This window comes from Canis lupus, chromosome 27 (genome assembly GCF_011100685.1).
Source record: "Canis lupus familiaris isolate Mischka breed German Shepherd chromosome 27, alternate assembly UU_Cfam_GSD_1.0, whole genome shotgun sequence".
NCBI lineage: Eukaryota > Metazoa > Chordata > Mammalia > Carnivora > Canidae > Canis > Canis lupus.
In genome coordinates this window covers 38,630,684-38,658,256 of record NC_049248.1, presented here as the reverse complement: position 1 = coordinate 38,658,256, position 27,573 = coordinate 38,630,684, and the positions used below count along the sequence as shown (strand labels likewise).

The window sequence follows — 27,573 nt, the reverse complement described above, 5'->3', positions numbered from 1 at the left end:
TCCTTTATCTTCCCAACCCCAGCTCAACTCTCTGCCTGCCCAGCCTTCAAAAAATTCATACTAAGACCCCTTCAGATATTTAGACCCAATATGGTACGCAGCAGAATGAAACAAATCTTCAAGGGACAAGATCCATTTACCTTTGAAGCCAAATGTTGTTGGTCTTGCCCTTTCCCCCATTGATAGTATAATCATGTTTGTTTGTTAATGTAATTTGTCACAGGATTTGAAAATCTGGAGAAATGAATGATTTATGTCTTTGTATATCAAAACCTTTTTAAAATATAAAATTCAAATTAACCCAAGTATTCAAAGTAATTCTAATGAGCCAGGTCTCACATTTGGAGGGGGTAGGGAGCACATGAAAATTTATTACTGTCATGTCTTCACCATCAAAACTTATGATCTTGGTCTTGCCTTCCTGCCTTTTTACAAGATCAGAAGAGACACATTGGCAACTTAGACAACCTTAAAGTGAATTCCAGGAGTGTCACCGACAGCATGACCTTTGGGACCAAATCCTACAACCAGAACTTCATCATTTTTCTCAATAAAATTCAAACAACCATCATTGGGTTTTTTTTGGGGGAGGGGCGTCATTTTTTATTTTATTTTTTTGCCATTTTTGATCAGCGAGACCCTGACATACTTCCTGATGCCAGAATTTGGCTGTTTGGCTTCAACCTCTACTTTTCCCAGCACAGTTCCCTTTGCACGGGAAGCATCTCCAAAAGGATTGGCTTTCAAGACTGTGCCCAAATGGGCTTTCTTGTCCTGTTTATCATGCCACGTCTGATCTCATCGGTGACTATGAAGATTCCTGGCAATATGACACTTGCCCAACCTGCCAGCACCATGGCCCTAAGCAAAAGAGACACCAGGTCCCTCATTTTGTGTCCATGTTTGTTCAGTCTTAAACTTCTCCATATGGAGGGCCATGCTGGCTCAGTGTCTTGAGGCACTTTCTCTGATACAACTATCTCCAACTGCTACAGAGCCTCTAAGAAAGATGGGAGTGGTCTTAACATGAGTGAATTGTGACAGTTAAGAGACTAATCTTGGGCAGCCCAGGTGGCTCAGCGGTTTAGCGCCACCTTCAGCCCAGGGCCTGATCCTGGAGACCCAGGATCAAGTCCCACGTCAGGCTCCCTGCATGGAGCCTGCTTCTCCCTCTGCTTCTCCCTCTGCCTCTCTCTGTGTGTCTCTCATGAAAAAATAAATAAAATCTTTAAAAAATAATAATAATAATAATCTTTTCCAGTTTCTAACTGACTTTTGTTATCACATAAATGTGACCCTAATTACTTTCTCTTCCAAATTGGGTTTGTTTGTTTGTTTGTTTTTTGGCTTTCTGTAGATCAAATTTGTTTACAAATCATGTGCCTTCGTACTGTTTTCAATAATTTGTAGTCATGTAATAAATGACAGTTAAATAGGGGCAGAGTCTTTCATTCTCAAACGTCACTATCTGGAGTGTCACTAATCCTAGTATTCAATTCCCAAATATGAAGTAAGTCTAAATGATACCACACTTTCACACTTTTCTTTTTTGGTCGGGTTATTAATCTAATAATATCAGTTTGGGATCAGTATACTTTGAAAAAAAAAAAAAAAAGGAAGAAGTATTTTTGCTAAAGAGGAAAAGAGTTCCCAGGTTTACCTTTTTTCTTCATCTAGCCAAAGCCATATTTCTGGCTAAAGGTGTTTCTTACTCACCTTGTTATTCAATTCATGGTTTAGAGATGCCCTGGAGGCAGAGATGATTGCTGAAGGCTTATTCTATCCAGCCCTATGACTCATCAATCCTATGAGTCCACAGTTTGTAATTATAACATAATGGAAGATATTATTTTATGAAAGGAGAAGCTATGACTTGTCCAAAAAAGGAATACAGCTTATAGTAAATATAAGAGGAATTAGAACACAAGTTAACAAACACTTTCCTTTTGTATGAACAGGATTTGAAAGAGTCATTTTAGATAGGAAACAGAGACGCCTAAAGCTTAATTTATTATTTAAAACACTTGGTTTATTCTTTATGAAAAATTTATCCTAAGTTATGTGGGTTTTCTCTTGAGAAATTAAGCTTTTGAAGAAAAGGGTTTAAATATTTTAATATTAATTAAAATGTATTTTTACTAAAAAAAATGTATTTTTACTTATTCAGTTACTTAAGTTTATATTTTAAATTTCCTTTTACTGTTGATATACTTTCACTTAATTAACAAAAAATGCATCACTACCATAATATAAACACACGTGTTTTAAAAAAAAGCAAGCGATCTGCCAATATGATGAGTAGCTACATTTAAAATGCAAATCCTTTATGAACCAACTGACTTACAGTAATTGTGCTGTATTTTTCCATTACAGACAAGAGCATTTTGGACTATCTTATGAATTCAGAGTCCAGGGAATTCCAATGAGATAATGTCATTGACCTTGAGTACAAATAATCAGTGGTGAATATTGTAATATGATAATGTGAAAGTTGCAAGGAGCTCATTCTCAGACTCTACCAGAAAACCTGCTAAATCAACAATAGGATGAGACACAGTGTGAACTAAGAGAGCAGAACTCTAAGGCATGTTACCTAAAATAGAAAGGCTTCTAAACAACTGAGAGATTAAGTGTGAGCTCTCACGATTAACTGCTATTAAATTAGTTTGGCTTGTGAGCATCTATCATGTACCTATCAGCCCTGTGTCACTTAAGTGGCCAAAGGTAAATGTCAACTTTCAGCTGAGCGGTTCTCATTGGGTAGTTCCTTCTGCCTATTGTATCATATAAATCAACTAGTGTTCCTACCACTCTGAAAGTATGCAGCTTCCTCAGAAATGCCCGTTTCTGCAAGCAGCACAGTCCTCGGTGAATAAAAGACAAATACTGACTCTTTAAAGGGGAATACCATAGGAGAACGGGATTATCTGAGCCACGCTATGTACGTTTACACCCACAGGCTGCCAAAAAAATCCTTGATATTTGTCAGAAATGCAGTTGTAATTAGGGAAAGCAGGAGAAAACCAACCTCAGTTTGCTAACTGACCTGAGGCATCTAATTTATGTACATGTTCATTTTGTTAAAACATGCAAGCAAAGAGCTATTGGAAGCCATATGCCATTCGTTATGAAAAGCACATTCCTTTAGTCTTTGTAACAAAAGCCATATGGCTTTCCGAAAGTTAATTATATCATAAATATGCTGTAATAGTGGGGAGTGTGGTCTAGCAATTGCTGGAAGAAACTTTTGAGACCTGGCTTTGAGTCAATTTCTCAATGGATTCCATTTAGAACCTTGGGGGAAGTGACATGGTCATTGAGCCTCCGTTTCCCAATATTCAAAGTGAAGACCATAATAATATGGAACCTACGTGGGAGAAGAAAATGGAAATGTCTTCCCACTTAAAGGTAAAATAATGCTTCAGACTATAACTCGGGTCAATAAAACAGTAAAGCAGTAAAAGATTTTTTTTGAAATACTGATTGGTTCATCAAAACGGTCTCTTCCTCCTTCTAATACATCCTTCCCACCATTGCCAGAGTAGTCTTTCTGGAGGTTGTTTAACTCCATTGTTAAATGTTACTTATAAAATAGCACTTGAACTCTATAAATGGCCTTTATAGTCTGCCCCAGCCTGCTGTCCAGATGCATCTGCCAGCAGTCTCTCCCTGCCCTGACACACAGGCATACACACCATATCCCAAGACAGATCATTCTCGTTTATTTCTCTGTGTGTTTCAAGGTCTGCTCCTCTGGCCTGCTCCCTTGGAAGAGGCCCTACCTCCTCTTCACCACTTATTTCCTATATGCGTCAAGACCCAGACCGTCATCTTACCCATGGTGAGATGTTGGACTTCCTCAGGCCATTTGTAGTTCCCTGCTCGAAGCTACCATGGCACTTGCTGCATACCTTCTTAAACACTTATTAGATTGTGCAGTCTTTATTTGTAAACATACCCCCTTCTCCTCCACCAGAATTGGGCTTCCGAAGTAGAGAGTCTAAAGCCTGGCAAATAGTAGGTACTCAATAGTATTGAGTTTACTAGTTTATCGTCCACTTTTTAAAAATAGAGGCAACTGGCTATTTGACCCCGGGAGTCAAGTTTTTAACTAGTTTCCATATTCATTTCAACCTTTCAACTCTCCCTCCATCTGTAACATTTTCTAATAGTCCAGAAAATGACCCCAAGGGACTCATAATGTTCTACCAACAACAGACTCTTCCACTGCGCTATCTTTTTGATGCAAGAAAATGAAAGGATTTTAGAACATTTTTAAACAAAGATTAAAGCCAAGAGTTTTCTGGTTAAACTTCAGCTAACCAAAAAATTAAATGAAACACAGTCCTCATTCCTGAAGCATTTCAGTTAATCATGGTTTTATGGAAACTTAATCCAGCACAGAGGCTGAACTGAAACAAGACAGCCAACAAGTCCAACAGATAATTACATCTTCATCTGACATAACCAAACTGGGTATAGTTGTGCATGGCGTAATAGTAATGAATGTAAATTGTCTAACATTAAATTCTCATCTCAGCGATACAAAACATTGCTCTAATAGCCTAATTTGACTTTTTAAAAATGTTACTTCATTATGCTTCTGGTTTACACTTAAATGAGACAGAAAAACCTCTCTCAGACTCCATAGGATTTGGATTTTCTAAAAAGTGGGTGTCCAAAGAATCCTCGTTCAGAAACTAAATCATCTCCACATGTGCTAAGAGTAGCAAAAAGAAAGAGAGAGAGAGAGAGAGAGAGAAAGAAAGAAAGAAAGAAAGAAAGAAAGAAAGAAAGAAAGAAAAAGAAAGAAAGAGAAAGAAAGAAAGAAAGAAAGAAAAGAGAGAACATTTATGTCTGATACGCACATAACTTGGAAAAAAACCAAAAGAATGTCTGAAAGTTAAAGAGGAGAGAGGGCAGAGAGTCTGACTTACAAATTGGTTGGGAGCTATTTTATAGGGAACAAGTTTTAGGATCTGATTTAAGGGCAAGGCAACAGGGAAATACTAATAATAATAAAGGCAAGAGGGAATCATTGATATAGTTGAGCTCCAAAACTTTAATTTCCTCAAAATAGTTTCCAGATGGTTAAGAATGTCTTTCTATGTACAGTATTTTCAGGAGCAAAATAAAAAGTTATCCATTAGCTTACATGGTAATTTTTCAGCAAGATGCCACATTCATTTTAAATTGTCATTGCTGATATCAACCCTTTGATGTTGGAGACACCTGCCTGGGGGCCAGCAGCATACTCTATCAGAATGTCAGGAACTGTCACGAGGACCTGGGCCCTGGGAGACAGGGCTGTGCGTCATGGGTATGTAGCAATTCTGTGCTTTGATGTCTACTTTCCCTCCAGAAGGAGAGTACTAACCAAATGTCTCAAGATTTTCTCCTTTCTTCCCTCTGCATCTATAGGATGCAAGTCATGGAATGATTACAGGGAAGAAGTAACGAAAAGATTACAGAGGGAAATAAGGTGGCATTTCTTGATTCTTCTTTTCATCTCAGTGACAACAGACCCAGACTGGGACTCAGAAGACTGGAAGCTCATCCTCAAACCCATTTCTTTGCTAAATTAATGAATTTCTCTGTACTTCACTTTCTCTGCCGTCCTTCTATTTTCTTAATAGAAATATGACAGTATGAATAACCCTAGTAACTGCATGCGCATTTCTTAAAAGTCTACTATATAAACACAACGACTTTTTAAATTACCAAACCATGCATTCATTCATTCATTCGACAACTACGTTTGAACGCCTGCTATATATCAAACTCTGCTGAAATTTAATGGTAATTAAAACACGGTACCTCTTCTCATGGAGTTTAAAGTCTAATTTGGAAGCCAAGGACTGATCAAATAATCACACACATAGGGAGTTACAAACTGGTGTGTATATAATTACAATACACAGTTAGTAGCGGTGGTGGTATTATCTTCATTCTACAGATAAGGAAACTGAGGCCCACTCCCGGGGATTAAATAACTTACCTGCTGTCATACAACCAGTAAGTAGAGTCAAAATTCAAGCCCAGCCTCTTGTTCCTACCGTTTGTCTGCTGAAACATGTCGAAAACTATGGTTTTTTGGTAAAATAATCTAGACAGCATGTTCAAAACCTATCTCTGTCCCCTCACTGTTCTGCTGGTGATTTTAACCGCCTCACACAAAGGATAAATTCCACTTGGTAACTCTTTGTGAGAGTTACATTTAAAACAAAGAAAAGCAAAACTTTCAATTCCTTTCAATCAGAAATTTGATCTACTAGGATAAAAAAAAAAAAAGGAGATGATTTCCTAATTGCTTTTAGAAAACAGGAGGCTCTGTTGCTCATGTTTTAGCAAAATGTCTTCTCCCATTGTCCTTGCACAGTAAGCTGTACATAGGTTGATAGAATTTCTACCCTGAAGGAAATGATTCTAAAATTTGATGCAATGCAATGTGAAATGGTGCCATCAGTCTATATTTGAGTCTTAAAAATAAGGTGGGAAAGCCAGACCTGAACAGACCTCGCTCCACACCATTTTGAGGCTAGAAACGCATCTACAGAAGGTATGTTGTTGTAATTACTACAACATTTTCATATCAAATCATGCTGCTTCCCAGGCTTCAGCCATGCCAGAAGATTTCAAGAGCAAAAGAAAAAAAGGAGCACAGCAAAGGAGACGTGCTCTGACAAGTTAGTGTGGAATGCCTTTTGACTTTTTCTTACAGCGGAAAGATTCTTTGGGGGATGAAGATTAAGCAATCATCAGAAATGAGCCTCCTCATATGACTAGAGAATTAGCACAGAGACTATTTTTTGAACTTAAAGCATCAGAAGCCCAGATTGAAATGAAGAATTACTACAAACAACTAACCATCGTTACGCTTGATACTGCTTACAAGACAAAACAGGAATCTTTTGGGCAACTGCCATCAAGATGTGTTAGGGAGCAGGAATTTCACTCGTGCGCAGAAAATTGAGAACATGAAAAATTGTGTATAGTTGTTGAGATGTATAAACATCTGAAACAAAAATAACACAAGAATCTATAAAAGCACTTTTCTTCTCAGCAGGGTCCATGAAATACATGGAGTGCTGATTAGTCCTTATTTTGTAAATGGGGAGGGGTGGGGGGAGGAAGCCCAGCTCTAACATGACAAGTTAATACTTTAAGAAAAAGAATATACCAGAATATGCGGGCCCACATCACTCCTTAACAGAACTCCAACTTGAATCTCCTAAACTTGTCATGAAAATGTTAGCTTGGGATCCCTGGGTGGCGCAGCGGTTTGGCGCCTGCCTTTGGCCCAGGGCGCGATCCTGGAGACCCAGGATCGAATCCCACGTCGGGCTCCCAGTGCATGGAGCCTGCTTCTCCCTCTGCCTGTGTCTCTGCCTCTCTCTCTCTCTCTTTCTGTGTGACTATCATAAATAAATAAAAAAATTTAAAAAAAAAAAAAAAAAAGAAAATGTTAGCTTTAAGCAGGTGTGCTTTCTCAGGAATGGGAGGGGTCCAGCTAAATAATTGGTGATTGGCCACCAGGAAGCAAAATGTAAATGAGGAAGATAAGTGGGGGAACCTCCCCACCCAGTATCATATTAAAAATAAGTGTCTTCACATAGGTCAGAATGGCAGACTATTTTCCATTCCCTTCACTCGACTCTTTAGTCCTGTAAATAAATAAGAATGCTCTTTCTCCACATCCTCTCCAACTTTGGTTTTTTCCTGTCATGTTAATTTTCCCCATTCTCACTGGTGTGAGGTGGGATCTCACTGTGGTTTTGATTTGTATTTCCCTGATGGCAAGTGATGTGGAGCATTTTCTCCTGTGCTTGTTGGCCATGCGGATGTCTTCTTTGGTGAAATGTCTGTTCATGTCTTTTGCCCATTTCACGATCGGATTGTTTGTTTCTTGGGTGTTGAGAAACGAACAAAGGGTAGTGGAAGGGGAGGCGGCGAGAGGTGAGGTGACTGGGTAACAGGCACTGAGGAGGGCACTCGATGGGATGACCACTGGGTGTTATACTATATGTTGGCAAATCGAACTTCAATTAAAAAAAAAAAAAGGTAAAGCTTAATAAGTTACTTTCAAATGGGTTAAAAAAAAAAAAAAAAAAAAGAATGCTCTGAGCAAGATACACCCAGCAAGAGACACACCCCTTTCAGACAAAAGCTAAGCTTTGTCTGCTTTCCCAAGGTGGCCTAGATTTTAGAGCTAAGATACTGAGGTGGGAACAGTTGGAAGAACTGGCTAAACTAACTTTCTCCGCCAGAAGCGGGCGTAGGAATGATGTAGGAAATAAAGGGATCTCCCAGACCAGCTTTTCCTGTTTTAAGCCACTTATAACCAAGCTTAGGGGTCTTAGTACATAGGAGCCTAATGACTGGATTTCAATTTGAAGAACGAAATGATTTAGAATGAAATGCAGCCAGCCGCAGCGCCGCATGACTAAGAGTCCACTGAGGCAGACCTTTTGTCTATTAACAAAAGACCTAGGAAGTGTTATGCCAAACAAATCAAAGTTCGATCTTTAGGGGAACTTAACAATTGTCTGGGAAGTGCCCGCGAAATAGCCATGCAAATTTTCAAAGCAACAAACCGTAAAAGCGAGCCGTATGGCTCAAACTGGGTAATGAATCACAGCCAGTGTTTATCAAATGCCAGACACTTTACAAACATCTTAACCTCCATTTCACAGATGAACAAACTGAGGCTCATAGGGCTTATTTGCCTTGCCCAAGGTTACATAGAGGTTGGCTATATATCCTGCTCTTCTCTCTACCATCACTCACCACCCGTAGATACAGTGCCCTACTACTATTGTAGCGCGGGTAACCTGGAAAAATCATTATAAAATAATGTTGAATGAAAAAAATAATATGAACTGTGTACATCACAATCATGTAAAAGTTCATATGCAGGTAAGAAAGAAATGGAAGGAAATAGGAAGCACATTTAAAAGTCGTGTTAGGGTGGTAGGGTTATGGAGGAGTCTTGAAAATTCCTCTTTATGTTTTTGCAAATAGATAAATACTTGTCAAATGTTTAAATGATTATGCACTGAGGAGCATGTTCAGAACCAGGTAATATCAATCACCAGGGAAGACTGCCCGGATAAGGCGGGTTTTCGTGACCATCTTGGGGTTATGTTGGCCAAAGGGAGAAAGAAGTTGCCAGAGCAGTGACAAGGCTCTTAATTCAGCAAATTCAAAGGCACTAAAATAAAGCAAGGCCAGTGCAGCATGGAGACAGTTGTCGGGAAGGACGAGATGTCTGAATTTTATAAGCTGGAAAATAAAGAGTAACACCATGACAGCGTATGAGGAACTTTATTCTAACCGCTGTGTGCAGGATGGTTGAGAGGACAGAGACCAGGGCAGGGAAATCACCAGAAAACTGTGGAATGAGAAAAGCATTTGATGTGGTACAAGCTTCCAGTCTTCCCTCAAAGCATAGCATTATCTAAACCACCCCATAAACTACCCTCAGATAAGCACATCCGCTGCATGTTCCTCTTTTCGTAAGTGAGAGTTGGGGTACCTACAATCTCAGTGATCCCGTGAGACTTGTACCACACCAAGGTGATCACACGCATGAAGCTCAACAGGTATATAAATAATATGAATTAAATCTATTCAATGCACTGAAGTGTTGCTCTTCCCCTGCCCTTGAGAAACCCAGGAGAGCTTGAATAAGCCTCACGTGTGAGTGGGTATCCACGACACACCCATTAGAGAAATAATGTAATTAAAATGAAATGCTCTGACTTGCATTTCATTAGTCACCGATAGATAAGCCAAATATAGCGCAAAGTTTAAATATGTCTAGCTGGGTGGTGGACAAGCTGCTAGAGGTAAGTAAGTGAATAAATTGACGTTTAAAAATAGCTGCTATTTTAGGGCCATACAACACAAGGGCTTTGTGCGCTCACTTTTGTGTGACTTCACACCATGGTAGGAGCACATACTTCAGGACGACTGCTCTTGTTCTAATTATGGAAATGACGGGACTGATCGAATTACTCACAGCCTATCTTGCATTACACCAAAGAAATGACTGGGCTTTGATATGATGACTGAGAATTACAGCCATTTGATAGGATGATTGAGAATTACAGCCATTTCTCCAGGCCTTTGAAGGAAAGGAAAGCTCAACTGATGATACAAACGTAAACCAGGGCGGTGGAAGGTTGTTCGACCTTCCAGACCGCTCAGTGGGCTTGGTTGTTTTTACCCTTAGCTACTCCTGCCTCATTTAAAGGAAACTAGCTCATAGGAAAAGGAGCTACTGTAATCTGGACAGAACTACTGTTTTTTGATGGTTCTTTTTATAGGTATTGTTGATGGGTGTCTCCTTTGTATAGTATCAGCTAGATTTTAAAATAAGCACTTTGTCCAACTAAAAAGGATCGGGGGAGAGGTAGAATGACTGATGAGCCTGTAGTGGCCTGATGTCCATAATCTGATTGGTTCACTCCCCATGTCTTTGCTCCTAGAAATACCACCAAAGGATTCTGAAGCTTCGCCTACCTCATGGGTTCGGTGGCTTGCTGTGGGTGGTGTGGTTAGGAAAACAACCAGGTCGGGGGGGGACCCCTCTTCATTCCTGAAGCTGAAACCCTGGGCGCTTGTGCAAAGGGAGAGAATGAGACTTCTCCTGGGCTGCCTGGGGCAGGGAATAGAAAAATCAGTGGCCACACGGACACAGCACAGTCTTGTCCCTTCATGCCCCAGACAGTGAGTATTATATGCATGATAATACGGTTTCTGCTCACATTTATTTTCACCTCCAGGTAGATGGTGGTTATTAAAGAGTCAATTGATCCACTTCCTTGGGCAATGCCCATTCATTTTTGACATTCACCCTTCCCCATCCTGCCGGATACTCCTCCACACGCACAAATACGTGCCAAAAGATGAGAAAGCCAAAGTTCTAAGCCAAGGTGTAACAGTATAGCTTCCCAGATGCCAGTGTCTCGATGGCAGAGTCATAAATGACCCTCCCCACGGTGCTGCAGGTCAAGTATGGAAGGACACTGAGACGTCATGGCTCCAGATCCAGTTTTTTTCTCCCCTTCTCCGGTTAGCCTAAGCTAGGGCAAAGGGTCATGAACAAATGCATGAACTAAATTTCTACCAGCCCATAATTTACTGAGCAACTTACACAGAACTGCATAAAAATAGCATAATGGTTAACCCCGATTAGTGTGTATTTTCCTGCCTTTCCAAATCAGGTTTGCTTCCTCTCCCTGCTGACCCGCACTGTATTCTCTCCCGCCCTACCCTCAGAAAGTGTTCACAAGAGGGGAGTCAGAAGACTGATGGTCCTTCAGGACAGAACGACTAATGAGGCTTTCAGTGGGCCCTTCTTTCGAATAAAGAGCTGTAGGTCCCTGCAGCTGATAAGACCAGGGCCCAGGAAAGGTCTGCTTGGAGCCTCTGAAATGCTGCCTGCCTTCCCCCAGGATTCACACACATCCTTGAGTTGGCCCCGATGCCAACTGCCAGGAGAACCAACTAGCTGCTCATTGCTTATATTTCATTTATATCCATTCCACCAATATTTATTTCTTGGTTGCTGTGGCAGCATGTTTATTTGCTCTGAGTTCAGTATTTAAAGGAGGCTGTGAGGGTAACGTCCTTAACCAAGAAATGTGAGCTGTGTCTACATCCCTGGAACCCTGGGCTTCCTGGCCAGTAGCTTCAGACGCCCGGCCCCCGTTCTCTGTTGGCATGCTTCCTAAAACTGGAAATACTGACCCAAAGAATCCTGCTCCTCAATCCTTCCTTTATCAACAGCGACTCTGGAGGAGGCAGGAGAGCACCATGATGTCAGCAGGACGCTGACAGGGACCTTCTTGGCACCTCCTTCCCCGCACTCACCAACACCCCCAGGTGAGAGCAATGCGGCTTCCGTGCAAGCAAAACTCAGCACAGAACTGGCCGGGTTGGGTTTATGTGGGCACACACTTATGCTGCGTGATCACCATCTTCCCCCTTTCCCTCTCCGAAGCTTCTCGTCCTGGTCCCTCAGCCCAGGCCACAGTGACTGATGGCATGAGCTGGGGAGACGGATACTGAATTCAAATCCCAACGCCATTGACTCCATATCAAGTTTTGGGCAAGTTTCCTAATTGCCCCGAACCTCACCTTCTCCATCCGTAAAATGGGGATATACGACCACTCTGCAGACTGATACAAGGATGAAATGGAATCATGCGTGCAAAGCAGTATGCCAGCTACCTAATAAGCACTCAATGAGTGCCAGCTACTATTATTAATGAACCTCCATACATGTAGGTGCTCAGTTGAAGCGGTACCCTAGGCACCATTCCACTTTTCCTTCTCTGTAGTCGACCTGAACTTTGGGCCAATTAATTCTACCTCCTAAATTCCAGTGAAATCCATTTCCTCCTTCCCTTCCCTGCGACAATAGCTCAACGTCTTTTCTACTATTCTAATCTTTTAACTTACCTGGTACATTCATCCTCTTCCAACCATTCTGCGCACTTCCCAACAGTGTGAATTTTCCAAAATGGAAAGGTGTTCCTGACATTCCCCGTGTTTGGGTCCTTGGGGGGGCTCCACGTGTTGCCTTCAAGATGTGGTCCTGGTTCCTCCGAGCAGCATTCAGAGCGAGGACCGCATCTCACTGCCCCCTCTCCTTCCTCACAGAATGGTTTCTACCTCTTACAACAGCCTCAGGTCCAATTGCCTTTGCACAGACTGTTCCCTGTACATGTTCTTGTCTTGACAGGATGGACTCCCATGTATCCTCTTTTTTTTTTAAGATTTTATTTATTTATTCATGACAGACAGAGAGAGAGAGAGAGGCAGAGACACAGGCAGAGGGAGAAGCAGGCCCCCCTTGGGAGGCCTGGTGTGGGACTCGATCCCAGGACCCCAGGATCACACCCTGAGCCCAAGGCAGATGCCCAACCGCTGAGCCACCCACGCGCCCCTCCCAGGTATCCTCTTAAGACTCCATAGCCAGAGTTCTTTCCCAACAGTCTTCCTAACTCCTCGCTCACACATTAGACTAGTTTATTTTCTGTTCACTTGTCTGTCTCCCTTTGTTTAGGACTGAGTTCCTTGAGATGAGGGGCTGTTTATCCTGCTGCATCTGTATCCCCAGCAACAAACACAGATGCTGGGTCAGTTCATCCAACAAACATTCAATGAGCCAAGCGCTGAACTCGGTGCTAGGCACACACTTGCTCTCCACCACTGCATAGGCCCCTGTGGCTCTGTGAGTCTTGGTGCCACAGGGAAATGTGAGCAGGATCTGACTACCTAAGCTCTGTCATCAGGATTCCCACGCAAACCTCAATAGCTGCCCACTGGTAGATGCAAACCCTTCCGTGTAAGTGTTACCTAAATTTAGTCTCACAAAAACCCCGGAAAATATTACCTAAGTTTTGCAAATCAAAAAGCTCTGGGAGACTTAATGGCTTGTCCAATGTCAACCGGCTGGTGGTTGGCATCCCTGGGTATTAGGAGAGGCGGCCTTGCACAGCAGTTATGAGATAGCTTTTGGAGCAAGACCAATACCAGTTCAAATCCCAGCCTTTCCACATCTGAGCTGTATGGGCTTACAGAAGTTACTTCATCCCTTTGGGCCTGAGTTCCCCTCTCTTGGAAAGAGGGAGAAATAATACTTATCTGTCAACTTCACATGGGTTGTGTGAAATCCAAATTAAAAACTGAACATAAGCTTTTCGTCCCAGAGCCTCTAAGATGCTCAGGGGGACCCAAAATCATTTCAGAGCCCATATTCTTAATCATTCCATGGTTCTTACTTTCTGAAGAAGGATTGAGACTGAGAGGAGAAAAATCAATTCGATCAGAAGTTATACAGGGAACCTGAGGTCCAAACCGAATGCTCTTGTGTCCAGTAATCAAGGACACCAAGAAAATGACCTGTGCGCCAAGTACATTCTAGATATTTCTTAGAGAATTCAGATCTTGTCTGCCACCGAGTCATGAGGCTTTGTGAGGCGGGGAAGTCCTTCAAAAAGTACAAATAGACAGGATTGTTTTCATTACTAACAGTCTGAGTTGGGGCCTTCTGAAGGTCCGGTGAAAATGTCAGGTTATCTAAACATCATCTCCTTCTCCTATCACTTCTGTGGGTAGTAGGCATTTGAATACCCACTAAAATTAGTTGTTAATTTTGTCAGGTAGAGTATTTTGGTCCCATTTTGTGAAAATAACGTGACCTACTTATAGGTGTGGTATAAACGGAATAAAATTGTTTTCACCGTTAATCGTAATCTTAAAGCTCTAGACAATGATAATAATATTACACAATCATTAAGCTCATACTATGTGCCAGGTACTGGGGATTTTTTTTTTTAAATACGTTATTTCACATAATGGAAGAACCCAGTGAGCTATCTGAAGCCTAGTTATCCTCAGCCATTCCGTACGAAGTACCTATTAGATAGTAGGCCCTGGGCTCTCAGGGAACCAATATAAGTAACATGCCTCCCCTGTCCTCAAGGGACTTACCATGCAGCTCCAACTTAGATCTCGCCTTGGACAAAAGAGGGATAAATAAATACCTAGGTAGACTCAGTGGAGTAGTCCGCCTTAATCTAATACAAGCCAACGGGAAAAGGAGGGTAAATCATCACTGCAGTGTAGAGGCAGTAGGAAAGGAAAGTAGAGCTGGGAAATTAGGAAAGTCTCCATGGAAAGACACTCTCTGAGATCACGAGGCCTCCATAGGATCGTCTTAGCTCTCGACTCCAGTGTCCTTTGCTATTCTCATTAGAATTTCCATTCTATTTATAATTTTGACCTAAGTCCCAGCACCTGTTGTGATTCTATCTCGCAATCAAAGTAAGAGGATCTGGCTTGCCTCTGTGTGTGTGTGTGTGTGTTCACAGGGTTGCTCCCTTGCAAACCGTATTTTCCCATGATCTGCCTCTCACCCTTGACATAGTGTGACTGCCACCAGAGCACAGGTCCCTTGGTCCGTACCTCACTGAGTCTGAGTCACGGAAACATTCCAAACGAGGATGGGAAATGACAGAAGGAGTTCCTGGCTTCAGCAGGATTTGTCTTCTTTGTGAGGACAACGTGACCTCAAATTAGACTGTGTCTTTTGGGTTGGGATATCATACCATTTTGTGAAACTGCTTCTAAAAATCATGTTTTATATTAAGACCAAGTTTTCACTAAACAGTGAAGCCTTTCGTTTGGCACATTAGACGGTGTTCTTTAAAAACCCCAATATTCAGGAGGCCTGGGTGGCTCAGTGGTTGAGCGTCTGCCTTTGGCTCAGATCAGGATCCCGGGGTTCCAGGATCAAGTCCCACATCGGGCTCCCTGCACAGAGCCTGCTTCTCTCTCTGCCTTTGTCTCTGCCCGTCTCTGTGTCTCTTGTGAATAAATAAATAAAATCCTTAAAAAAATAAAAATTTAAAAAAAATAAAAACCCCAATATTCAGTAGTAGTCTTAGGATTACATTTACCTTTGAGTTGGATCTGACAAAATTTCACCTTGTCGGTAGTTCTGGTGTTGACAGACTACTCAAAAGCATTAACAACCTGGAAACATTCACTCCAAATATACAAATAACAACACTTGTGCATAAGCCGATATAACTCATCCAAGATTTAAATCATTGCATTCCTTTGTCCTAATACGTCTTCCTGGTTTGGGGAGGCTTTGAATTATATAGCTCAAAAACCACACACTAGCAACTCAGACACAAGCATACACATGCTTGAGGCTTGTGTGTATTTGCAGGCTGTAGACGTGACTTTTATGCCGTCCTATTCCCCCCTTTTCAGGGTAGCCTCGAGCTGTAGAATGTGCCAGAAGCCATTTCTCAACAAGGTAGATCTGGCCAGGCCCCTTGTCCACATAGAACCTCGCCATCAATTACTGAACCAGGTTGAAGCTCCCTAAGGAGGATGAAGGTCTGCCACGGTGTCTCCACCTGAGTTTCAGCAGGTTCCCCAGCTGCCCCAGGCACCTGAGGATTTCCAGCCTTCGGGAATGGACCCCCTCAGTCCCCTCCACAGGCTCCAGCTCGCCTACTCTGTACCCTTTGCCCAGACTCCCCCTCAGCCTACAGGACCTCCTGTCTGGAGCCCTTCCAGGAAGACTTTTGTCCTTGTCCTAAAGACAAATTCAAACGCCAGTCTCCCTGAGGTGGCTGTCACTCTTTCCCCACGTCCTTCCTCGGGGGTCACAGCATCCTCTCCCACTGCCCCACCTTAATGACAGTTCGTACACGGTGCTGTCACTATGGGCTGACGGGGCTGCCTCCCCTACGCCCGGGCCCCCGGAGGCCGAGATGACTTCTTCCCCAGCCCCAGCACATCGTCTCCATCAACAGGGCCTATTCGCAGTAGATGTTTGTCAAATAAATAAGTGAACAGAATAGGTGAAATCCATCTTTCATCTTCCTCCACCTTCCCCATCCCCCGCTGCCCTTCCTCACCCTTCCTCCCACCCCTGCCCCGGCCCTGACTTCCCGGCCCTCGTCAATGCCCTCTCTCGGTCCCTAGATGTCCATTCGGTTCCAGCCACCACACTCCTCACCTGCTCTCATTAATGGTTTTGATAAACTCATGAGGCCGGTTGATAAACTCAGCGATCATGTCAATGCTGACGTGGGGTTTTGGAAATTTGCCAGGTGACAAAAGCTTTGGCCAAAGTAACGAATGTCTAACTGTAGGACTTCAGGCCAGTCGGAGGCTCTCTCACCATCCCTGCACCCACGCCTGGCATTTTGTGTAGGAGTTGACTTCTCATGACTGTTACAGGTGCCAGTATCTCTGTAAACTCTTGGCTGTGCGGATCTGGGCCCTGGGGAGTCAGCCAGCCTCAAACCGAGTGGCCCAGTCATTCTAGAACTACCAAATTATTGAGGCTGCTTGAAAAAAATAGATGTTTTGGGTTTTTTTTCATTTTGTTTTTTTAACAAGGGTCCTCTCATGTAAATTACATATAAGGGAGGCTTTACCTCCGAAAACAACAAAAAAATTAAACTCAGCAGACCTTATTTAAACACATTAGTTCATTGCATCTTCTTATTTGGTGAACAATTGAACACATAGTTATTTCCTAATGGGGGAAGGGGATATAGAACCATTAAAACCCTGGTGAGAGCTGAGCAGAGGAAAAACTCTTTCTCAATGGTCTCTGAGTAGAGATAACGAGGTAAAGGGTAAACAGTAAGAAGATGAGCTCAGAAGAAAACCAGAGTTTTCAATGAACATCCAGCTCTGTTGCCCAGGAATCTGCAAGCTCCCTCTGTTGGGTGAGACATCCTCTTAGGAGAATAAAGGACACATAGTGAGTCCTACCACCTGTACTGCACATCAAAAGAGGGCATGAGCTATATGGAAGAGCCACTCTCCCCAATTTCTGTACATCAGGCTGCTAGAGCTATAAACAGATAAAGAGGATACCGCCTGCCTTAGCATCCTCAGAATGGCCCCTGAAGCCAAGGCCACACTAACCAAAGCAGGAAAGCCAATCACAAACCATCTGGCTACATAGAAAGATCCTGAACTCACCTCCCCCCCCAACCCCCAGACTGAATCCACAGCTACAGATGGAACAGTTTCCTCTTCAAAAACCCTAAAGGCTGGCTGAGTGACAACTACATGGTAGGTAAATGAGAAGAAAACTGGGTGGGAGAGGCTGTGACACACTCTCACCGTAAACCCCATCCCTGGCGCAGTGACTCATCACTGGGAGGGAACTCAAAACCCAGAGCTCCTTCCTCCCTGAGGAGCAAAAGGCTCAAACCCTACGTCGAGCATCCCAAATTTTATGACACACACATAAGAGATGACCCTCCCAAAGATCTAATTTTGAAAACCAAGGGGGCCCACAGTCCCAAGAGCCATGAAACAGCTGTGATCTGAGACAGGGCTCTTAAAGGGTCCACTACTCACCAGGGCCAGGGCCCAGCTCACAGGTAGCCTTGGCACCCACACTTTAGTGAAAGAGGCTCACCCACTTCTACTAAGCCCTGGCTGAGAAGCAGGCATCTGATTGACGACACACATTTAGGAGGTGGCTGGAATGCTGTCCAGGGACAAGCACTGGTGGCATCATCTAAGCACTCTCTTTGCATGCTCCAGAGCACCAGTGTCTCCTAAGAGGGAGACTTTACATGCATCTGGTGTCCTGATTTTTGCAGTTGCCACCCAGGGGATGCCTGCCTCTTGATCACCTGGCACTGGAGGCCAGGGGAGCTTGTTTTTCTGTCACATGGCACTGGAGTAATTCCCCTGTCCGGCACCCCAGTTTTTGTGCTGCCAGGGGATGCCTCTTTATCACCCGGTTCTAGGGACCAGCAGGGTTGGTGCTGGTGGCCCTTCAGAACTGTATGTATTTGCATCCTGTTATAAAGTGTTGCCTGAGAGTCTGGCTTGAATGTAGGTGCTGAGATCCTCCCCTTTGGGACACTGACAGGTCTTGGCACATCCTCCACCGCTGGGTGCCACTGAAAATATACTAGGCTGTTTACACAAATACAGGAGTTTGAGGAACAACCAAAAGCTGGGGCAGAGCTAAACAAAAAGCTTCAACTCCTACACGAGGCCGCTCCTTCAAGATCAGGGAGCTGATTGTTTCCTTATTTTCTCAGGTATTCATTAAAAATGCCCCTTTCCTACAGAGGCCTTCCTTGGCAGCCCCAAGTAAAATCTCAACCTCTCCTTAATACTTTCTAGCCCCCTTCCTTGTTTTTCTCGAACACATTACTATTTAACATGCAAAATATTTTCATGCTATTTTGATTTCTCCCACATTACAACAAAATCAGTGATTTATATCTATTTTTGCTTTTTTTTTTCACTGCTTAGCTCCTTCTTGCAGAGCAGCACCTGACATATGGTAGGTGTTCTATACATACATAGCAAATGAACGGATAAACATAAATATATCAGCCTTCCACATATGTGTGGGTTTGTTCCTGGGCTCACTTTCTCATGCTATCATTCTAATTGTTTACCCTGCACAAATATGACACTGTCTGATTATAGCTTTGATATAAAAAGTCTTCATATCTGGTTAGGAAATTTCCTGCCTCTTTTGCCCCAACTCTGTATCTTGACTTTCCTCAAAACCTTTTGTCTTATAAAGGGGCACCTGGGTGGCTCAGTAGTTGAGCGTCTGCCTTTGTCTCAGGGCGTGATCCCCAGGTCCGGGATCAAGTCCCGCATCGGGTTCCCTACAGGGAGCCTGCTTCTCCCTCTGCCTATGTTTCTGCCTCTGTCTGTGTGTCTTTCAAGAATAAATAAATTGGGATCCCTGGGTGGCGCAGCGGTTTGGCGCCTGCCTTTGGCCCAGGGCGCGATCCTGGAGACCCAGGATCGAATCCCACATCGGGCTCCCGGTGCATGGAGCCTGCTTCTCCCTCTGCCTGTGTCTCTGCCTCTCTCTCTCTCTCTGTGACTATCATGAATAAATAAATAAAATCTTTAAAAAAAAAAAAAAAAGAATACATAAATCTTTTTTAAAAAAATTTTGTCTATTATTGCTCTTTTGCTGTTTTATATATAGTTTAGAGTCATCTTGTCAAAACGCTATGGGGTTTTTGATTTGCAATTTATAGATTAATTTGGAGGAGGATTCACATTTTCACAATATCGGGTCTTCTTGTCTGTTGTAACAGGTAGTTCAATAAGTGAAAGAGCCCAAATGAGAATCCAGGTCTGTCAGCCTTTCACAGCAACCAATTCTATTTCCTTCTGTTGAACTTTGTGAAACTGATTATACATGTGGCAGCACTCTGGAGCTCACTCTGCTTAGTGTCATAACCACATCCTAAAATGCTGGCGGATTGCCCTCCTTCACTTGTAACACGTTCTGTAATTGACTCAAGGGGCTGTTGTCATCCTGTGGTCAAATGCAGTCAGTCCTCTATGTCTTCTCTGAGTGTGGCAATGACCTTCACCTCTGGAAAACATCTTTGTAGTCACCCTGGGAGGAGGGTTTTTGATTCACTTTTAAATTAATTGCCTTGGGAATAAAAGGGAAAGTTTAAAAGGAGATAGTGACATATAGCACCCAGGCTCCTTTCATTTTACTCTGCTAACATGTTCCTCATGAACCATGAGAATTCATGAGGCAATAATTGGAGTGCTTGAGCAATCCCTTAAGGGATTGCAAGTTCCTGTTAATGTGTGCTGCTACTCTCCTGCCCCATGCCAGTGAGAGACTGCTAGTCAAACATCATCCTCTTCACCAGTGAGCCTAGACGGTCTTAGAATCCTTTCAATATGGTGCTCCAGTAAGGGCTACTAATTGATTGGCTTTGGTAAAAAGGGGAAACCTATTTACCTTTTTCTCTTTTGGTCTAATAAGTTTTGAAACACTTAAAACTGGGATGAGGACAAAGTCAGGGTCTGCTCTGTGGCTTTGGAAGGACACTAGGAACACTCACTCTGAGAGAGCATGTCAGCCCCTTTGTCTAAAGGCCTTGAGTGGAGGAGCCATCTGAATTTGTGAAAGCAGAGGTTTGGCTCTGATAATGGACTAGATAACAAAGTACGTGTGGGTGCCCAAAGGGTACAGAAAGTACTGGACTTAGTAGCAAAAGCAGATGACCCAGCAGGTGGTGTTGGTCCAGAATGCAATGTATGAATACTGCCTTTCTTCAAGAATAGCAAGGGACATCACGGGTTGGGTTATAGAACTACTGTCATGTTAATTTCAAATAATAAACTTGCACATCAGTAAAATCATATTTAACACCAAAAGAATATGGATTCCACTCTTACTTTACTATTATTGATCCAAACTGCCTATTATCCTGTGGATCCAGGATTGATGTTGAGCAAGGCAGTACTTGAACACGGCTGAGCTCTGCTGGGGTCAGACATGGGTTCAAATCTTTGCCACTTTCAAGGCGTGTGTCTTGAGACAACTTATATAATCTCCTTAGTTTCCTCCTTTGTAAACCAGGGATAATAATAGAACTTACCTAAAAGGGTTGCTTGAAGATTGAACTACTGCATTTCAGTGCTTAACTTGGCACCAATAAGCGCTCAACCCTGTATTAGTATTAAAAGTTTCTCTGTCTGTCTTACTCATACACAATGAGCTTAAAAGTGATGACAGAGTTTGGGGGTGTCTGGCTGGCTCAGTCAGTGGAATATTTGACTTTTAATCTTGAGGTCATGAGTTCAAGCCACACATTGGTCATAGATCTTACCTTAAAAAAACAAAAAAACTTAAAAGAGAGTTTGGGACTGATTAGGAGAATGGATTTTCTTGATGTCTGAGTCTTGAATCAATATAAATGTGACATGATCTTTGCTGCTAAGAGGCCGATTTGACTCACAAATTATATCTACACATTTTAAAGAATAAAATTTGGGCTCTAAGTTACAAACTATATCAAAAAATTCTCTTGACTTTTAATGTCATCATTTAAGAATCATGGATTCCTAAAATCATTTTAGAATCAAATATTGACAGGTTAAAAAGACTTTTGCCTGAAATATTAAAAGTTAAATATTGCTGAAGGTATAGTTTTAGTTTTAGTTTACATTTTAGTCTTAAACTTTCAGACTATTAACAAAATAAGCATTCGGATAACTAATACAGTTTAGAAAAAATTAGAAAAAATGCAAGGATTAAGAATTTCTGATAGGTCTATGTGATTTAAGAGATACATGAAAATGGGAATATTTCATATATATTTTTGACAGAACAATTTCTTGATGCCCTAAAAAGGGCACAGAAAATGTAAACTTTGATTTAGTTCCCTGGAGAGGGTTTTGATTTACATAACAATCCTTACTGTATATATGACTAACAATCAAGTGTCAAAATATGTAGGCAGAAACTGATAAAATTAGAAGGAGAAAGAGATGAATCCACTATCATTTTGGAGACTTGAACATGCCTTTTATCAGAAATGGACAGATACAGCAGACAGAAAATCAGTAAAGACATAGTTGAACTCAACAGTACCATTAATCAACAGTATATAATTGACATTTATGGACTATCTCATCCAACAACAGCAAAATATCCATTCTCGTGCTCACATGGAACATTCACCAAGATAGACCATATTCTGGGCCATAACACATGACTTAGCAAATTCAAAATAATAGAAATCAGGAGTGCCTGAGTAGTTCAGTCAGTTGGGCATCTGACTCTTGGCTCAGGGTCATGAGATGAAGCCCTGGATTGGGCTCTGCACTCAGTGAGGAGTCTGCTTGAGATTCTCTTTCTCTCTCCCTCTGGTCTTTCCCTTGCTCATATGTGCACTCTCGCTCTCTCTCGCTCTCTCTCTCTCTCAAAAATAAATAAGTAAACCTTTTTTAAAAAGTAATAGAAATCATACAGGGTCTGCACTCAAACCACAAGGGAATTAAACTAGGAACCAATGAAAGGAAAATATCGGAAAATGCCAAAATACTTGGAGATTAAGCAACATACTTCTAAATAACGTGCATCAGAGAAATTTTGAGAGAAATTTAAAAATATTTTGAACTGAGTGAAAATGAAAATACAACTTATCAAAATTTGGAAGATACAGTGAAAACACTGCATAAAGGGAAACTTACAGTTTTGAAGATATGTTTGAAGATAACAAAGTTCTAAGTTTCCACCACAGAAAACTAGTCCAAAATAAGCAGAAGAAAACAAATAATAAATAATAGAGCAGAAATCAATGAAAGTAAAAAGGAAATCAAAAGAAAGTCAATGAAATGAAAAGCTGATTCTTTGAAAAGATCAATAAAATCAATAAGTATCTAGACAAAGAAAAAAAGACAAATTACTAATATACTAATTACTAATAAAAGACTTCATACTGTCAAGATGTCAGTTCTTCCCAACTTGATCTATAGATTTAACACAATCTCAGTCAAATTCCAGGTAAGTTTATTTCATGAATATCAATAAACTGATTCTAAAATTTATATGGAGAGGCAAAAGACCAGAATAGCTTAAAAAAATCACTGAAGAAGGACAAAGCTAGAGGACTGATACTACCTGACTTTAAGACTTAATATGAATGTATAGCAATAAGACAGTGTATTACTGACTTATACACACACACACACACACACACACACACACACACACACAAATCAACAGAACAGAATAGAAAGCCCAGAAATAGACTCACAGGAATATAATCAAGTTGCCTTTGACAAAGGAACAAAAGTGATACAATGGAGCAAAGATAGTCTTTTCAACATGATGGTGCAGCAACTGGACAATCACATGCAAAAAAAAAATTTAATCTAGATCTGCATTGCTTCAAAAAAACTAACTCAGAATGGGTTATAGATCTAAATGTAAAACACAAAACTACAAAACTACTAGAGTATAACACAGGGAAAAATCTAGATGACCTTGAGCAAAGCGATGACTTTTTAGATAAAACTCCAAAGGCACAATCCATAAAAGAAATAATTGATAAGCTAGACTCCATTAAAATTAAAAATTTGGGGAGCTCCTGGATGGCTCAGTCAGTTAAGTATCTGCCTTCAGCTCAGATCATGATTCCAGATCCTGGGATTGAGCCCTGTGCCCTGTGACGGGCTTCCTGTTCAATGGGGAGCCTGCTTCTCCCACTCCTTCTGCAGAGCCCTCTGCTTGTGTTCTCTCTCTCTCTCTCTCTCCCCCCACCCCCAAATAAAATCTTTCTTAGAAAATTAAAAACTTTTGCTCTGGGAAAGATTCTGTCAAGAAAATGAGAAGATAAGCCACAGACTGGGAGAAAATATTTGCAAAAGACGTAACTGATAAAGGACTATTATCCAAAATATACAAAGAACTCTGAAAGCTCAACAGTAAGACAAACAACCCAACTATTAAATGGGCAGAAGACCTGAACAGACACCTTACCAAAGAAGATATATAGATGGCAAATAAACATATGAGAACATCTTCAACATCATACGCCATTAGGGAATTGCAAATTAAAACAAGATACCAGTACACATCTGTTGGAATGGACTAAATTCAAAGTCCTGACAACACCAAATGCTGACAAGGACATGGAGCAATGAAAACTCTCATTCGTTGTGGTAGGAATACAAAATTGTACCTCCATTTTAGAAGACGGTTTAGCGATTTCTGACAAAATTAAACATCCTTTTACCATGCAGTACAGCAACGGTACTTCTTGGCATTTAATCCCAGGAGCTGAAAACTTATGTCCACACAAACACTTGCAAACAGAAATTTACAGGAGCTTTATTCATAATTGCCAAAACTTTGAAACAACCAAGATTTCCTTCAGTAGGTGAATAGATAAATAAACTGTGGTATAGTCAAAGAAAGGAATATTCAACACTAAACAGAAGTAAACTATCAAGTCATAAAAAGATGTAAACTTAGATATATATCATTAAGTAAAAGAAGACTTAGCAAAACTATGGAGATAGCAGAAGGATCAGTGGTTGCAGGGGGTAGGAGGGATGAAAGGATGAATAGCAGAGCATAGAAGATTCCAGAAAGCAGTGACACCACTCTATATACTATAAGAGTGGGTACATGTTATCATGCACTTGTAATAACCTATCAAATGTGCAACACCAAGAGGGAACCCTAATGTAAGCAAAGATCTTTGGAAAAGAATGATGTGTTAATATAGACTCATTGACTGTAATAAATATGCCACCGTGATGAGAGATGTTGATGGTGAGAGAGGCTGAGCCTATGTGGGGATTAAATAGTATATGGGAACACTGGACTTTCTGCTTAATTTTGCTGTAACTCAAGACTACTCTAAAAAATAGTCTATTTTTAAAACCTGTATATCTAAAAATGTAATTATTCTTTCATACACATGCTGTGTCCTGTTTTCTCTCTTTTTTCTTTCTGTCCTTCGCACTAGTTAGATATTGGACGTCTTAGCTTATCCTTCTAATTTTGTTCCCTTCTTTTTTTTTTTTTTAGAAGATTTTATTTATTTATTCATGAGAGACACAAAGAGAGAGAGGCAGAGACATAGGCTAAGGGAGAAGCAGGCTCCATGCAAGGAGCCCGATGTGGGACTCAATCCAGGATCCCGGGATCACACCCTGAGCCAAAGGCAGACGCTCAACTACTGAGCCACCCAAGCGTCCCTGTTCCCTTTTCTTTCCATTGCTGTTGGTTTTGTCTTTTTGTTCTGCTTTCTGAGAAATTTCTTCGTTATACTCCAAACTTCTTCCTGATTTTTTTTCTGCTATAGCGTTTTTAAATTTCTATGTGTTTCTTGTTCTCTGCGTTTTTCCTCCTCCTATCCTCTACCTCCCAGCCCTAGATTCTGTTTATTTCTTATAATATCTCCTCTTATGCATAGGTCTTATGTATACAGTTTTGGTTTTGTGTTTTATCCTCTTTCCTAAAATGTCTTGGGTTTTCCATTAAGTTGTAACTTTTAATGCCTATGTGTTTTTCATATTGGAAGTTTTCCTCCTATATCTGCAGATTGTCTCTCTCTATTCATATTCAAGAGTGAAGCCCTACGAAGTTGATTGTGAACTAAGTACATGGCATCATTGTAGGATGATAGGGCTGAGAGTTACCTTTTCTGTTAATTGACCCACGAATATGGTACCTATGGCTTTTTAAGTATCTGAGTTTGGTTAGTTTTGTTTCTCCATAAGAGTTTCCAATTTGTTGTCTTGCTTATATCACCCTGGCTGCCAGTCAGTGTTCTGGAGGGATCTCATCTGTACACTTACAGACTTTCATTCAAATCTCCATTTTTAGTCTCTTGTATCTCCTGTAGCTTTTCTCCTGACCCCTGTCATCCTAAACAATCACAAGTCTACAAGGTTCTCTGGTTCATTTTCTCCAGAGAATGAATTCTCTGTGTCTTTGGATAGGAAGGGATAGTCTCTTGGCTATACTCTGTTTTTGTAAAATCCTCCCATGTGATCCTGACCATTGTCATTATCATTGTTATTATCATTCCTCAAATTTAAATGTCCAATGTTTTTTTTTTATTTCAAGTCATAATCATGTTTTTTAGCCAGTGAGGTTATGAGGCCACACTTATTTCTGTGATCTAGTAGAGTCAAATCATTCAATCTATTTGGTCACAGAGTAAAGTAAAATTAACTAAGTTGGGTATGCCCTGCATTACTTTGGGGGGTCAGGGGATATTTTACTGTTTTGTTGGGAGTGGAATAATTTTCATGTTTTATTTGTTTTGTTTTTGGATAAAGCTCAGGAGGTCATGGTTCCCAGCTGTTTTCCAGCAGCCATGGCATTTTGTATAGCTTAGAGCATTTTGTGGGAGTGTATTTGCTAAAATATGTCTGTAGGTGCTGGTTATTGTTAAATTATACAGCTGGAGCCCTGAGATATAAAGGCATATTATCTAATTTTCAAGCAAATACAATTTTAATGAAAGTAATCATTCAGGGATTTTCTTTGCCACATTTGCTTTTTACGTCTGAGCTACTTTTATGAAAGGAAATGGGAAAAATAATTTGAGAATCTAAAGTAAATCAGACTTTATCCACTGATATTCTTAAACTGGACTATCTGAACTCATAAATGGTGGAACTTACAATAAATTGCATAGAAATGATCAGTTCTTCTTAAACAATTCTTAAAGCCTTCTAGATCGAGAGTAGATCTAGTAGCCCTGCCACTAAAAAGCTCTAAGATATTGCTATTATTACTATTAATAGCAACTTTTATTGAAAGCTTAGTATATACTAGTCATTGTGCTACAGGCTCTACATGCATGAGCTCTTTTCATCTTCACTACACCCCCATCAAAGGGTTGGACTAAATAACTCCCCATCCCTTTTCCAGGCTTAAATGGTTCCAGGAGCTATGTCTCTGAAGCCAGACCACAGTCCCACTAGCAGAGAGGGGAGGAGAATCAGAAAATGAAGAAATCTTATCTTCAGTAAAAGAAATGGGTAGACAAGCTATTTGGAGCCTGAGATGAAAAATTAGAAGCAGGGCTACCTGGGTGGTTCGGTGGTTGAGTGTCTGCTTTTGGCTCAGATTGTGATCCCAGGGTCCTCTTGGGGATCCAGCTCTTCATGGGGAACCTGCTTCTCCTTCTGCCTATGTCTCTGCTTCTCTCTGTATGTCTCTCATGAATAAATAAATAAAATCAAGAAGAAAGAAAGAAAGAAAGAAAGAAAGAAAGAAAGAAAGAAAGAAAGAGAAAGAAAGAAAGAAAGAAGAAAGAAAGAAAGAAAGAAAGAAAGAAAGAAAGAAAGAAAGAAAGAAAGAAAGAAGAAAGAGAGAGAGAGAGAAAGGAAGGAAGGAAGGAAGGAAGGAAGGAAGGAAGGAAGGAAGGAAGGAAGGAAGGAAGGAAGGAAGGAAGGATGGATCCCTGGGTGGCTCAGTGGTTTAGCACCTGCCTTCAGCCCAGGGCATGATCCTGGAGTCCCAGGATCAAGTCCCGCATCAGGCTCCCTACATGAAGCCTGCTTCTCCCTCTGCCTGTGTCTCTGCCTCTGTGTGTGTGTGTCTCTCATGAATAAATAAATAAAATCTTAAAAAAAAAAAAAAAAGGAAGAAAGCAAAAGAGAAACATTAGAGCCATTTTTTATTATAAACCAATATATAGAGGCACCTGGGTGGCTCAGTGGTTGAGTGTCTGCCTTTGGCTCAGA

At 41.3% G+C, this 27,573-nt stretch overlaps 1 pseudogene; it reads right to left on the bottom strand.

Annotated features, from left to right (window-relative positions):
- Positions 1-399: 399 nt before the first annotated feature.
- Positions 400-6,075, bottom strand: LOC100688364 (annotated as a pseudogene).
- Between the last annotated feature and the right edge of the window lie 21,498 nt (positions 6,076-27,573).